The 12,240-nt window shown below is 46.5% G+C and overlaps 1 protein-coding gene across 2 annotated transcripts in view; it reads right to left on the minus strand.

Moving 5' to 3' along the window:
* Positions 1 to 12,240, minus strand: part of LOC143359572 (uncharacterized) — a 58,958-nt gene that overhangs the window by 5,332 nt on the left and 41,386 nt on the right. The window lies entirely within an intron of this gene.

Genomic DNA, 12,240 nt, shown 5'->3' on the forward strand with positions numbered 1-12,240 from the left:
CGCAGCTGTGGTGGGGATAGGCATACCTAACGGTGGGCTTCTCAAGAATGGTGACACTTTAAAAATGGCGAAATTAAAATGGTTTCAAGTGTACACTGCACCGCGACATTGCGGTGGTTGCATGGTGGTAAATACCATCATTAGCAGAGAGGACATTGGTTTTTCCAAACCTGTCGGAGAATAGCGGTCGATCAGTCGTGCACTTACAATTGGCTACCTGAATCGCCGAACGTCGCGTCCTTACCTGGTTTTACCTGATTGAAACCTTGGAGGCTCCATAAATTAAAAACCAAAATTTCAAAGAGGCATCATCGAAGTACTGCTCTGTAACTATTATATTAAAAGAACTATGATATTCACTTTTTGACCTGTCAATCGAATCTCGAAGGATTCTTGGGGCTATAGCCTCAATTTTTTTCAAATTTTTACAAAGGTACCTGCTACGAAAACATAGCACTTGTTTAAAATAATTGCCAAATAAATGGTGAAAAAACATTTTCTCCAAATGACAACATTTTCGGTAAACAGTTTTATGTTTTCGCTATAAGCTTCCAAAAACTCATTTTCATCGGTGTGACAGTTCTAGTCTTATAATATAATGAAAAAAGGGTGACACGTATTTTTACGCGTCTGTAAAACCAACAATTTTTAAAACATCGAAAAGTCCATTAAGATTCGATTAATAGGTCATCATCATCGGTGAAGTAGTTTTTAAAATAATACAACATTTATAATGTTTTTCTCCCTTCGCCACGGCGACCGGGATCGCTGAGTATTCTTCGCAAGAATATTTCGTGAAACCCCGGGCCGGGCCCGGTCGGCTCTACCATAGGATCCTGAGGGGTATGCGGGGAGTAAACGGTGCTGGGGTTCTGGTAGCTAACCCCCGTGGTGCGCGGCACTTGGCCTTTGTTGCGAGCATCTTGAGCGCCTCTCAAGTCTGTATGGCATAGGGAAAACGTGCCCCGTTCCCGGTCCCGGTGAGACCCGTCTTGTATGGGTCGACCCTAATCCGGCTATCACGGATCCAAATTCCGTGAAGCGTGCCCAGATCCTTTTCCCTGTAGACTCTGCTATTTTCTCCAGGGTTTCTTTGTCTAGCAGGTTGTCCAGTGAGGCTGATCCCTCGGCATAACTCCTTCCAGAGGCTCCTTGAGCTAATGAATCGATTACCGCCGTCTTTTCGATAGGGAACATTATATGCTCGTTTAGTTTGGAGATATCATCTGCGGAGTATATGCCTCCATTGGCGATATTCTTCGGGTCCACGTATCTCCAAGAAGATTTAGTAAGAGGCTGGATTGGCGGGAACGGCATGCTTTCGACCGGATTGGGCAACAATTTGTACCATGTGCCGTGAAGTCGATAAGCTGCAGGAATCAGCTCATTGCATTTTCTTCTGGTTCCTACTGTGGTGAGTATGTGGTTGCGGGCAGTTAAGAAGTACGAGGAATTGTGGTAAGTAACGGGAAGCTCCTCGTAGCAATCTTCCGTCTTCCTCAGTGTAGCCTCCACTGGAATGCATTTGATTAGATGAATAACTTCACCAGCCTGGACTGCCATGAAGCCGTGTTCTCTGGCGAGAGTTGTTGCGACTTCCGCTGGCTCCGTATGGATCATGGCGATAGCATTCTTCAGTATTTGTCTCTCCAGTTTGCATTTCTGCTGGAGGACGTCTCGGTACATGGAGACTACTTGATTTTTAATGTGACGTTCCAAGTAAACGAATTTCGTATTGATATACGTGAATATATCGAGGTTGTTTACTTGGATTGGTTTGATGTCCTTGAAACGTCCTGATTTTTCCGTTTCTAGAATGAGCAGCTTGGGATGCTCGGTTCGGATAAGCGTGTAGCCGCATATGGACGTGCGGCCTGCGCTTGTTAAAGAGAAAGCGGTTTCGTCTGTCGTCACGGTGTATATGGTGGTTGCAGTCGATCCTGGCATCCGGGTGCGTATAGATTTGCCGTCATAGAGCACCTGGTATCGGTTGAATTGGCAGCTGTCCCTGGGGAGGCTGGTCCAGAAGGTGTGGCCGTCTTCCGAGTCCATACAGGATTCGCGTTGGAGGCTGCACCGTTGTCCTGAGGGTAGGTATATCTCGTTCGACGTCAGTTTAATGGACGCGGAGAAATCTTTTAATGTGATGCGTATGATGGCCTGGACCACGACATCGTTCCAGGTACCAAATGGATCGCTATATGTAGCGCCGCTACATGTGCCGTCATTTTGGATACCGCCGGCCAGAGCGATACTTCGGGTAGAAGTATGATTGGATGCGAGCCCGGTGAGTTGAGCGAACGGCGGCAGGAAGAGGGTGCCGGTGGAATTCATCTGTCGGCAGGTCTCCTGGGAAGTATGCATGATGTACTGCTGCCTTCCGTTTTGTACGATCGACACGTGAGAATGCATCCCACAATGATAAATAGTTCGATCGATCTCGACTCGGCATTGTATGGCCGGAGTGTCCTCGAATTCTGTGAATTGAAGTAGCTGGATCATAGTTTCTTTGTTTTCCAGCTTGTTGTCGGCGACATCGCAGTTTGGTCTATCCACCGTCGAGAATGTTGTGATTTTTAATGTGGACCCGCTGCAGTCATAGCCGATTATGGCTGAGGCGATGTGAAAAACGCTCACGGCAGCTAGGGTGGCTGTGGTAGTCTTCATGGCTGAGATGTCGGCTGTAGACTGACCTTTCTGGAGCTCGCTCGCGGATATATACCGATCGTTATCAGCGGTATCGTTGGAGGGGGTTATCGGTGTTGTTATCGCATTTTGAACTCGAAGGGGCGGCGCATGCTTCAGTTTATTCACGTGAACAATACGTGTACGATTCTTAAAGCTAATTTTCGCATTGTGATTAGATAGCAATTCGACGACCTGATATGGACCGGTGTACTCATCGTCGAATTTGCCCTTTCTCGGCTCTTTGAGGAGATATACCTTATCTCCGACGGCAAAGGTCTCGGTACGGAGTTTACGGTCGTAATACGTTTTAGATCGTTCTTTTGCTGAATTTAGATTTTCGCGGGCATTTACGGTGGTTTCGGCTATTTTATTTTGAAGGTCAGATAAGTAGTGAGAGTAGAATTCGTCGGAGGAGTTGCATTTTTCAATGTCTGCTGAAGGAGTTCGCGCTATGTTTCCGAATACTAATTCGTGAGGGGTGAAAAGCGTGCCCTCGTGTACGCTTGTATTGTAGCTAAATGTGGCGTATGGCAGTCACTCGTCCCAATTTCCTTTTTCAATAAATTGCTTGAGATATTCGGTCAAAACGTGGTGCGACCTCTCGATGGAGCCATTACTCTGTGGACGGAATGCCGTCGTCTTAAATTGCGTGATTTTAAATTTTTTTGCTACGCTCTTCATAAGAGCGCTGAGGAAGTTCGTACCTTGGTCGGTCAACACTGCTTTCGGTGCGCCGAATCGACAAATTAAATTCAGGATGAACGCATCAGCAACATCGGTAGCGGTAGTGTTTTTCAAGGGAATAGCAAGTGAATATTTAGTAAGGAGATCTTGTATGGTAAGTATGTTTGTATAGCCGTTAGGAGAGGTAGGGAGAGGACCGACAATGTCCATCGAGACTTTGTCGAAGGCTCGTCCGGGTGTGTCAGTCAGAATCATCGGCTGTCGTGTTTTGACTCTAACAAGTTTTTTCTTCTGGCAGGGTATGCAGGAGTTTACGAAATTTTGTACGTCACGTTTCAGTGTTGGCCAAAAGTATTTTTCGCGTATGCGTCTGTACGTCTTTGTTATGCCTTTGTGTCCGGCGAAGGCTGAGACATGATTTTCTACGAGAATGTCATTACGTCTGTCAGCTGTGGGGATGGTGACCTCGTGAGAGCAACCGAAGATTTGAACGTTTGTGGGTGAAAAGAATTCTAGTAAGAGATTTTGTAATGAAGGCCATGAAACGTCTTCTACCGCGGACTTTGAAATACTAAATGATTGCAGCTGGAGTTCATTTACAACGTCGAGCAGTGAGCGGAGACACTCGACTATGTCTTCGTGAGATGCAATATGGAGAAGAGATTGTTTTGCAGGTAATAGTATTAATTTCTTCGAATTATAGTTTATAACTTTGGCGCGATGGAGTGTGAAATCCTTAAGAACTGGAATTTTATTATTCAAGACGAGATCTTATTGTTCCCGTGTCGAGCGGATGGCCATCAAGCGTAATAAAACCGACTAGATTATCGTTACGCATAATTAACCTGTCTCGCGTATGAATGATTGTGCGTCTCGGTGTGTCCGTCATAGGGTAGGTCGCTGGTTCAAACATATTCTCGTCGCTGCTCTCGTCCGAGTCCGTCTCGTCGGCCATATTGTCGGTCAGGGACGGGAGGTGATTGGACGAAGCGGGCGAGGAGGCGTGATCGCGGGATGATGCGGCTGGCCTATCGGAGTACGGAGAGCGGGGAGTGGGAGTGGCCAATGGCGCTGGGGATGGGGAGCGCGATGGCGGCTGAGTTGCTCGCATTGGCTGCGAAGCGGCGTTGTCGCGGGAGAGGGGCGGAGCCTGCGCGCTGATTCGTGGAATGCCGTCATTGGCGGATAGGAACGGCGGAGTGGAAGAGGACGCAGCGGATTGGCGGATGGAATCGAAGATGAGTGAATCGGAGGAATCTGAGGCGGCGGAAAATGGCAGCACGGGGACCGGATTACGCGATAATGCGTCTGCGTTCAGGTTTGTTTTTCCTGTTTTGTACGTTACCCTATAATCGTACTCCGCGAGCTTCAAGCGCCAGCGTAAGAGTCGCGATGTAGGGTCCTTTACGGAATTAACCCATACTAATGGCTGGTGATCAGTTATTAGGTTAAACTTATGGCCATAGACGTAGGGTCGAAAATATTGCACGCAGTAAATGATCGCGAGGCATTCCTTCTCGATTGTAGAGTAGTTCAACTCGGCCCCATGCAAGAGTCGCGACGCGTATGCGATCGGTTTGTCCTTCCCGGGGTCTCCCTGGCTCAGGACACCTGTGATATTAAATTCTCGCGCGAAATCGGGATATTGCAATAGTGGAGACGTAGTGAGAATTTCGCGGAGAGTGGTGAAAGCAATTTCCTGTTCAGAATTCCACTCAAACTTCTTATCCTTCTTTAATAAATTTGTTAATGGTTTAGAAATTTTGGAAAATTTATCTATGAACTGGCGGTAATAACCCGCGAGCCCCAGAAACTCGCGAACCGATTTTACGTTTTTAGGTCGCGGAAACTCCTGTACCGCCACGATCTTTTTGGGACACGGTTTGACGCCGTCCTCCCCGATGACGCGGCCAAGGTATGCCACCTCTCGATGCAGAAAACCGCATTTAGACGGTTGTAGTTTGAGATTTGCTTTCCGCAGCCTTCCAGCCAACTTTTCAAATTTTGACCGGTGCTCGGAAAGACTTCGAGCATAGATTACGATGTCATCCAGGTATACAAAGAGTTCTGTACCCTGGAGACCTGAGAGAATGTTGTCCATTAACCTCTGGAAGGTTGCGGGAGCATTCCGCAAACCGAATGGCATCCTTTGATATTGATAATGGCCGTATGGCGTTGAAAAGGCTGTCTTGGCCGCGTCCTCGGGTTCCATACCGATCTGGTGGAACCCACTGGCCAAGTCGAATACGCTGAAATATTTCGCACTGCCGAGTTGGTCAAGGATTTCTAAGATGCTCGCCAGCGGATACGCGTCGGGGATGGTTTTTTCGTTCAGCGCGCGAAAGTCGATCACCATGCGCCAACGTTTGTTACCGTGTTCGTCTGGTTTTTTCGGCACAATCCACAGAGGACTATTGTATGGTGAATCAGATGGTACGACTACATTACTAGCCAACAATTCCTTGATCTGACTATTTATTTCTTCTCTGTGAATTGGCGGATAGCGGTACTCTTTTACGTGCACGGGCATCGGGTCCGTGGTAATTATCTTGTGGCGCACGGTGGTTGTTTGGCCCAGGTAGTCGCCTCGGAGGTGGAAAAGATCATGGTGCGCTTGGATTATTTCACGCACATGATGTCTCTCTTCCTCGCATAGATGATCCGTGCTAATTATGCCGCTGATTTCATCTATACGGGAATTATCAGAGCTGAGATTAAATTTGGAATTGGAATGAGCATCTTGGCTCGAATTAGAATAAGCATTGTTGCTTGAATTGGAATTGGAAATGGAAAAAATTGAAATTACGTCGGCTTCCGCGGCATCCATGATCTTTTCAACCTCCTCCAGCTCCATGATCGGCTAGGGGAGGTCGACGTCGGTTTCAGTCGTATTAACGACCTTCAGGATGGCTCTACCGTCGGAGATTCGCGCGACGCAATGAGGAATTAGCACGCCGGGTGCTAATTCTTTTCGCGGGATGTAGCCGCACTCGGGTCCGGTGGCCGTTATCGCCACGTATGCGGACGTGCGAGCTTTCAATGATATTCGATTCATCGAAAGAAAGGGGAGACGGATAGAGAAGAGCATAGGATAGAGGATATTATAGGATAGAGGATAGGACAGGGTAGGAGATACGATATTATAGAGCATATTATAGGATAGAGGATAGGATAGAGAAGAGGACAGGATAGATGATATTATAGGATAGAGGATAGGACAGGATAGACGATACGATATTATAGAGGATAGGACACGATAGAGGATAGGATAGGATAGATTATAGGATAAGATAGAGAATAGGATAGTAAAGATGATATTATAGGATAGAGGATAGGACAGGATAGAGGATACGATATTATAGAGGATAGGATAGGATAGGATATAGGATAGGATAGGGGATTGGAGAGGATAGAGGATGGGATATAATAGAGGCTACGATAGGATAGAGGATAGGATAGGATTGAGGATAGGATAGGATAGTGGATACGATATAGAATTGGATAGGATAGAGGATAGGATAGGGTAGAGGATAGGATAGGATAGAGAAGAGGATAGGATAGATGATATTATAGGATAGAGGATAGGACAGGATAGATGATACGATATTATAGAGGATAGGATAGGATAGAGAATAGGATAGGATATATGATATTATAGGATAGAGGATAGGACAGGATAGAGGATACGATATTATAGAGGTTAGGATAGGATAGAGGATAGGATAGGATATAGGATAGCATAGGGGATTGGAGAGGATAGAGGATAGGATGGAATAGAGGATAAGATAGGATAGAGGGTAGGATAGGGGATTGGATATATATAGAGGATAGGATAGGATAGAATTGAGGACAACTGCACGGCTTCTCTTAAACACTGTCGACTTTCTCCATAAATAAAAATCATATCAATCTTATCTTCCTTCGAGTAACGCATTGTGAAACGTTCATCGATATACTGATCGAGAAATCTTAGAAACTGTGGAAATCTGATAGCAAGAAGGTCTTCTGAGTAATTAGTAGTGGATAAACACGATTCCGTACGAACGTATAGGTGAAGGTATATCATAATTGTCCTCCTGCCAACACCGAATCTGTTATTATGTTATGTATTGCGATACATTTGAATGTATAGCAGCTCAAGGGATGTATTTTTGAACATTTGGCGTAACAGAAATACATCAAATGAATCTTACACGTTGAATTTTATTTATACCATTTTTCTGGGTTGAAGGTCGTTTGAAGGTCATATTGTGTTACATGCATGAATTCGTTATTTTGTCAGCTACAACATTACGTTAACGAAAATATATCATTCCATTTAAAAAAACATCGATAACCTTGAAATCTCATAAAAATGACCTTGAAATTTTTTCCCTTACACCGTTATATGTGGCCCTTCAAACAGTGTAACTTTGTCCTACGAAGTTTTTTTGTACAACGAAAAGTAACGGAGATATTTAGGTGTCATGCTTTATCGAATTCACCCTGTATATCAGTGGTTATGCGGCTAACGAAACTTGCGAGTCTTGCCAGTTGGCAGAATTTGAACCCTGGTCGTCCGGTTGAAAACTTGGCACGCTACCGTCGCGCCACGCCGATTCTTGTAGCCTAGATAAAATACAGCATTACATAGGCAATAATGAAACTTTAATCGTCAATATCTCGAAAACTATTGGGTATCTGTCCCTATGATGGTATATATTCATGAACAGGAGAACGAGATCTATAAGTATGCAAAGTTTCAACCGAATCGGTGACCCGAAGGTCGTGGCCTCTCCTTGTTAGTAATATTTCCTCCTTGTTAGTAAGTCGGCTGTAATATAGCCAGAACACTTTAGGCGACGCGACGGTCCCAGGATTTGGAGTGTCATCGGACACCACTACGAGACCTCCGTGAGCAAGCCCATTGAAAGGGCAATATACAAACAGTTCACTTTCCAGACCTTTTTCCCATACCTCTCACACCTAATCCCTTCAGATCATCTAAACACAATTCCACCAAATCGCATCCCCACTCCGACGACCAAATGCACCACCCATTAACCAATAGAAGAAGAGCCCGAGTTGACATTATAGACGACACGACACCGAACCGCAGAAAGCTAAGATACCTCGAAACAAGAACACAAATCGATCGCGTCGAGAAACTCGTTGTACGCATTATATCTCGCCAACTGACTTGTGAATGTTAAGTTTGAAATACATTGAAGTGTTGTTCCAAAACGTCGAGTCTCATTGCAACTAGACGTAGCTACCCCGTAACTCCGTCAAGGCCCGAATATCGTCCGCGAGCAAGCGAAACGGGATTTACGACCCCGCGAAGTCCGACAGGCGGACTGACGACATTTCGGACGCCTCATTTTTGGTCCTTCGAGCCGGATGCAGCGTCACTGTGGTACGCCACAGTTTTGGTCCTTTAAACCGGATTCAGACTGTGGCAACGCCTCATTTTTGGTCCTTTAAACCGGATCCAGACTGTGGTGCCTGAGTCCATCATCACACGGAATTCGACGTCTGGAAGCAGCACTTCCAAACAACACTTTTCTACAACGCGAAGATTCGGTTGCACAGCAAGTGCAACATCTTCTGTCATCGACCATCGGAGCAGTGGAGTCGGTAGCGCCTGAAGCTCTACCTCTGCAGCATCCGCAAAATACATCACAATCGGTTGTGCGAGGACACAACATTCGTCGGGCGACGCGGCCATCGTTGACGAGAAAGCGCAACGTCAACATTACACCAGGGGTGTACCTCCACGGCTGTTTATTGCCGAACTACCTGCCACGGAAGCGCAGGGAGCATCAGCTACCTGCCACGGAAGCGCCCGGGGTCACAACAGCAACGCAAGGAGTCACCACCTGTGAGGACAACTCATCGTCCACATCTGCAACGCATTTGTGCTGGATGCACTTCCCACCTACACCGAGCTGAGAGCAGCCAAAGCAGTGGACAATCGAAGCAGGAGCAGCGCAAACCAGGTGCCATCCCAGGTGTCATCGCGTACCTTGCAACGGTGCGGTAAGTCACACTGTTAAATTCACCATTCCTTTGCATCCGTTTTCTTTTCTTCTCCCCTCCGTGTCATTCCGAACGTAACCATGGCATACGAGGGCAACGTACATACGGAAAGCGAACTAGTCAGAAAGCGTGGGTCAATAAAGTCGAGATTGACGACGTTTATCAAATTTTTGAATGAGTTCATTGAATCAGGCCCGGGTGCCATTCACCAATTGCGGTTACGTGTAGCAAAAATGGAACGCGATTTCGAATCATTCGAATTAATTCAAGAAACACTAGAGCTTATCACTTCCGATGAACAATATGAATCACGTCTTAGTGAGCGCACGGAATTTGAAGATTTATATTACGCGAACGTTGCTAAAGTACATAAAATTCTAGAAGGAATCGATCAACCGCAATTGTTAAATGTTACTTTCAATCAAAACACGGTAAAGAATAACCAATCGCCAGTAACGTTAGAATCTATGCATCTTCCGAAATTTAGTGGCTCCTCCACAATCGTTTCATCGTCTTCCATGAAGACGACACCCAGTAAGGTTCGGTTGTCCTTTCCTTCCGGCAAGACGACGAAGGTGGTCCAAAGGCGGCGACCACGAAGCTCTACTTCCATCCGAGCGGCCTTAACAAAACTTGCGTGTTAGTCTTGCCTAAGCCTAATTTCAACCAATATGTTGAATGTTGGTGCTATAAGGCGCTGAAACTCAAGGAAAACGTTAAGAATATATTTCGCAGAAGTCTTAAGGGAATACCAATCCCTAAGTCCCATAAATTTCGAATTCAAGAAAACAAGATCTATTCAAATTAAAACATTGATAAAGAAATAATGAGAAAATACCTGCAAAATTACTTCTTAACCGCTGGAAACAAAACACGTGGTCCGGAGGTGAACGAGGAACCAGTCTGCGGGGTAAACAGCGAACCCACATCGTAGCGTCCGGAAATATGTTGAATGTTGGTGGCGAATTGGCTATTGAAATCTAATTCTCCATTTTGTCTCGGAGTGTGTTTATCGGGTTTATGCGAAATTTTTCGGATTGTTGACCCGTGGAGGTCTTGCCTCTTCTACTACTAATTTCTTCATTTCCAAGGTCCATGGACATTTGAGAAATGATGTTCATTGATTAGATACCGATACGAGAAGGTTCGTTCTTAGACTAAATGTCACTTAATTTTCCGATCCGGGCAACTGTGCGGCGGTATATCTTGGATACTCGGGTAGCCGGGTAAATAAGATACTACCTGTAGCAGGTACACACGGGATGTATGAACTAGTAGCGGGAGTTTTTTAGGAATATCTCGACAATTATTAATTTGTGTAAAAATGGGGGGGGGGGGTCTAAATGTATAATCGAACAACATTTTTATATAAAACCTAAAAATTTACATACCTTTATCGAAGAACAGCTTCCGCTTTCGTCACCTAGGTGATAGTTTTTAACTCACTTTCACTTCTCACAACTTGAACCGCCGACGGCTTAGGTAAGACTCTTGTCATCGCCGCCTGCGACTGCAATCCCACGTTGACGATTGCGTCAGCGATGCGATGCCTGTGCTGCAGTGCTATAGTCAGCACATGCAGACTCTAGAGAGTGATGCACATCACTGGCATATTCACCCCCATGTCCACGTATACGGACCCAAAACTTGTGGCCTTGATGCCCCACAAGCTGTTTCCGAAATCCGGGATGCAACACCGGATTCCTGGCCTGTATCTGGAAACAAGGTCAGCTTTCATTACAATGCGTGCACGAACATGCCAGGCAGTGCACAAAGCAGAAGCGTCGCGGCCCACAGACGTGCTAGCAACCATGGCGAGCACTTCGAATCTTTGCTGCATCACGGGCGTCTGTACCAAACCGGCTGGTTTTAGGTTATTCGGCTCATTCCTGGCCAAAAGTATCGGCTGATTATTCGGTGTAGCGTACGCTGTTCTCCATAATTACCTGCAGTGGCATCGTCGTGGTATGCTCGAAGAATTTCCTTTCTCTCGTGCGAAGGTACAACCAGCTGTGGCTCTTCCATGTCCACATTTGGAGCGTGTCGATACAGTACTCCGTTGTTGACCAGATATCCCCTCGTCGACCTCTTGATCATTTCGTCGTCTCGCGTAGTCGATTCTAGTGCTTCGATTATAGTCTTCAGGGCCTCGTCTTTTAATTGTTCTTCTCGGGTTACTGCTGGTCCTCGTGCTGGTATGTCGACGGAAATCTCTGCGACCTCCGCTCTGTTTTCTTCGTTCCATGGCTCGCTTGGTATCCCAGATAGCATATCGGCAACTACATTGCATCGGCCTGGAATATATTGAATATTAGGACAATATGGTTGAAGTAACAATGCCCATCGGGCAAGACGACCGCTGGGAGAACGCAAGACATCAACCATTTCAGGGGTTGATGGTCCGTGGCGATAGTGACAGAAGTTCCTTCGATGTACCCTCGGAATTTGTCGACGGCCCAGACTACTGCTAATGCCTCTCTTTCTGTGGTCTCGGGATGTCGTCCTTGTCCGTCGTATCGTTCGTCCTCGGGAATCACCTCCCAGGATTGCTCCTTGACTTCCTTTGATGTCACCGGAGCGCCTTTTATCATGCTACTCCAGTTCCGTTGTCTCCGAGAGCGCTCGGTCGACGGACCATTTTTGGGGGTCTGTACCCTTGCGTCTGCCCTCTTTAGGGTCGCCTTCGTTGCCACCCCGCCGCGATATCGTAATCCGCGGCCGACGCTCCATATTCTGGGCACCCTCGTTGGCAAGGTCGGCTGCTGCGGTTCATGGAACCGCAGATCCATGCCCGTCTGTGTCGGCCGCGACACCATCGCCCATGATACGTAGGCCTGCGTGGACTGGTCT

This window comes from Halictus rubicundus, chromosome 12, assembly GCF_050948215.1.
Source record: "Halictus rubicundus isolate RS-2024b chromosome 12, iyHalRubi1_principal, whole genome shotgun sequence".
NCBI classification, from domain to species: Eukaryota; Metazoa; Arthropoda; class Insecta; order Hymenoptera; family Halictidae; genus Halictus; species Halictus rubicundus.